Here is a 4,180-nt window from a genome sequence, read left to right as displayed (position 1 = left end):
CTGTGTCCATGAGGTCACCACCTGTGCAGGCTTACCCCATGAGCTCTCCTTGGGGAGAGGTGGTGCAATGCTGAATCCCTGTGTGCCTGAACTCCCCCCATGTCACGCATGGTTCTTATGGAAAGGCTGAGAAGGCCACCAGGAACTCTGCTGTGGTCAGCACTGCAAAAGGATGGGGAAGCAACAAGTTCTGTCCTGGGGAAGAAATGGAAAAGTGAAACTGAAAGCAAGCAGGAAGCAACAGTGATAGTTCCCCGTTTGCCGTCCGAATTTTAACTGCAGTGAAGTGTATTCAAGAGTGATAAGAAAAATAGGGATTCCTTACCCGTCTTTCCTAAGAATCATTAATGTTATTAGTTAGACTGGATCTTGAGCAAAAGACAGTTTTTGAGTGTTCTTAATGAAGGCACAGAAGTTGGGATGTTTCTTATGATTATGCTAAAGCCCAATTTTGTATTATTTGAGAGGATCCCCAGATCAAATCTGCAGTTTTCAAATTATTGTTTTTCTCACCAACCATAGGCCAAGGCATTGTTTGTGTGACAAGTCCTTATTTCAAAAGATGAACTTTAAGTGAGAATTAATTTAAGAAATATCTACAGCTGTGTTACACAGAAGACTGACTGCGGCACCTCAGTGACCCCCTCCCTTGTGCATGTCTGTACGTGACAGGCTGTGGCCATATTTTCGAAAGATGCAGCAGAGGTCTGGCAATTTGAGTCCTGTTCACCCGCTCCTGGAAACAGAAGTACTTCCCTTGTTCCAGCCTTTTCATTCAATACGGAAGTGAGGAATTGCACTTACTCATCAAGCCCAGCTGCTGAACATGGAGAGAGAAACATACAGCCCATCAAGTTACCTGAAGAGGTACCCAGAAAATCAGCGATGCCTCTCTTGCCTTGTCAGTAGCGGCTGCCTTGCTCTGGTGGCACTCAGAAGTCAGATGTTCATCAGTACTGACCTGTGTTAAATTAAATGACCTTGAGGTAAAAGACTGTGTCAGACTGGCACTGTTATTTCTGGTTTACTGATCTGTTTTCCTCATCCATTTTTATTTTCCTGGTAGTATTCCATTTCTACAGTAAGACTACAGATATGATTAGTAAGAATGAACTGTCTGCTTCCAAACATGAATCGTGTAATTTAAAAATGTATCTGTACAAACACTGTCTCACACTGTTTGCAACTAAATTCTCTGCTGAAGCAATTAGCAGCAATGAAAATCAGTGTCTCCCATAAGCTAAAGTTCCTGTTCACTTTACATGAGGCATGAAATAAGCTGATACATAGCAGCTAGAGGTGTTCACAGCAGGGAGAACGTTCAAAACTTCTAAGCAAAGAATGGCGGGTATTTTTAAAGCTATGCTGTCAACCAGGGAATTTGGCTTCTTAAAAATCCACAAGGAGCTTATGTGTGCATGTAGGTGTCTAAGTACCCAGGGTATTTTCAAGAAATGCATCCAGCATCAATTATTGTAATAATAACGGTAAATATTGAGGCAAAGTCAGGCAGTTTGGGTTCTGTTTCTAGTTCTATTTCTGTGACTTGTTATGTGACCCTCATTGAATCTCTTTGTGCCTCGATCTCCTCACTTGTAATATTCATTTGAGATAACACAATAAAGTTTATGTACCGTAACTGTTTTTCTCCAGCTCTAGGTTTTGATCAGGTCACGTATTAATGAAGTTCTTATGTGCCTTACATCATTTTGCGAGATTTCACTGAATGTTGATGAGCTTTGAGATGCTCGAATGAAAGACATTATCAGTATATAAAATGTCTCCTTTGAGAAGTGTGTTAACGAGGAACATGCCATTCTGTGAGTCTTCCCAGAAGGCAAGAGTCGTAATCCTGTATGAATTACTTTAGCATACGGGTAAAGCACAAATCTCGGGTGTCAGGGGATGTCAGATGGTCACAGTTTCTACTTATTTGATACCAATGAGTCTTTCTTAAAATCACACATTAGCAGTTTCTAAAGCAAGTCATTGACAATTATCCTACACGGTCAAAGCATTGCCATTTATAATACACCTATTATCAATGCCCTTTTCCATTGTAGCTTCTAATTATCTGAATTTGACACTGATTAAGTATATTCATGACTTAGAAACTGAAATAAGGCCGGATGTTACAGGAAGATAACACAACTTACTTTGGTGAAACTGCAGTGCTTTTTTTCTAAATGTACCCTTTAAACAAAAAGTTACTTCTGGAAAGAAGTACAGAATTATGTTTATATCACTATTCTTGGTTTGGTAATAGTTGCCAAAGTCTGGTTTTTGCTTTGACTACCTGCTGATCTGCTGGCTGAGGCTGAGGAGGTTTTGGATCCCAATCTTTTTTCCTGATCTTGTGAATTTGTTCAGTGCTGCTGTGTAAATGACTCTAATATCACTGTTCTGGCAAAATGATAGATACATTGTCCAGGTTCCACTCAGATATTAGGACTTAGTTTCTATTGGGAGCTATTTTCTTCATTACGTTTAGCATACATCTTAATGACTAGCATGGATGTAATTTCTTGGATTATTTTTTTATTTAACGTATTTTTGAAGGTGGAGGGTAAAACCTGTATTGCTCACATGTAGTTCAGCATTTGTTTTTTGCAGTTTGAATAATGCCTGCCTCTTTTGTTATTTTACTGATGGCTTTTGATTTCTTATTGAGAAGGTCTGAAAATTTTGCTTCTGGATTTCTAACTGCAGCTGACTGTTAGCTACTATCACCTTTATTCAGATTAATTCCTTCATCTTTTGCCCCTTGTATTTCATATACTCAAGCCATAGAACATGAGATAGAAACATGATTCGGAGAGAATTCAGTCTTATTTTTAGTCCTCTGTAAAGGTCAGGCTTTTTGTCTTTATTTTTACATTAAATGGATTGGGTTTCTTTTTTTAAAGGGAGCCATATTAACTGCTGTCTTACTTACAATGTAGATATTTTTGAAAATATGAAATCATCCCTGTTAGTTCTGCCAGTAGCAGCAGTGTCAGGACGCCTATCACACATGTCTGTATTTCAAGCTCTGTGTCGGCGAGAGCTACTCCACACCACATGATGTGACAAAGTTTAATATGCCCAAAGCAACCATCAGCTCCTGGGTGTTTGGAATATCCCAGCGATGAGGGGTATTCAGGTTCATCTGAAAAGGATATGCACACTTTTCTTTACAGACTAAGGACAGATTACATTATAGCGCTATGCTTTGAGACGTCAAACCTAGTTTGCCTCCTCAAGGATTACTAGGAAGATGGAAAACCACTGCATATGAATGACTTTCAGATACCAATGACAAGATAACATTTTTGTTGTTGAAACCACACCATGAAACTGCTACTTTTATGTTGATTTCTTCAATATTCTAGATTAGATTTCTAGACATTCAAGAAGACAGCTCTCATCAGACTTGGTGAATAAACTGATTAAGCTTAAAGTAGCTGCTTTTTTCTTGTCAACAGGCAATTTTAATGTCTTTCAATTTACGTAAAACAGAGGCAAAGAAATATATTTAGTTTTCCTCTGCTCTTGCTGCTTTTTCCTCACCTGATGTGGTAAGTGTGTACAGGTGATTTGTCATTTTCAAAACAATACATTGTGATATTGGAAGGGATGATCATATCTGAGGTACAAATTTATAGTTCCACCATGAAAAAGTGTGGATTTTATTTTAATGGTATTTTCTTAGGAATGTGGTGAGAAACATGCAAAATGCAATCTCTGAGCATGATCATCTAGAGAAAATAATTCTTCAAGGGAATCGGTAAGATCTTCTGTTTTACAGGTTCCCTTTAATTTAAGTACAGCCCTTGAACCAGAACAGGTGCAGCAGAATCCTGGGTCTCAAGGGAGGGGAAAAGGGAGAGAAAGAACAGGTGATTTTTAAGGCAGAATGAAATCATTGAGTTTAGGACAAGGTCAAAATAAAGCAGGATTTCTTCCTAAAAGAGACTGAACATCCATTTCCAAGGGTGTACCAACATGCCTGTGGTCAGCCATAGGCATACGTAGGTACTATCTATGGCCTGGGTGTGCAACACACAGAGAGATGTATATTTGACAACTTCCAGCTAATTAGTCATTAGCCTGCAATTTCAGTCTGTGAAATTAAGCACCCTTACAGGTTAAAAGGCTGTTATTGAGAAGCAAATCTTGTGGTTCTTGTTTGTGCTTACTA

The sequence above is a fragment of the Falco biarmicus genome, chromosome 4 (genome assembly GCF_023638135.1).
Source record: "Falco biarmicus isolate bFalBia1 chromosome 4, bFalBia1.pri, whole genome shotgun sequence".
Lineage (NCBI taxonomy): Eukaryota > Metazoa > Chordata > Aves > Falconiformes > Falconidae > Falco > Falco biarmicus.
Note: the sequence above shows the minus strand (reverse complement) of the source record.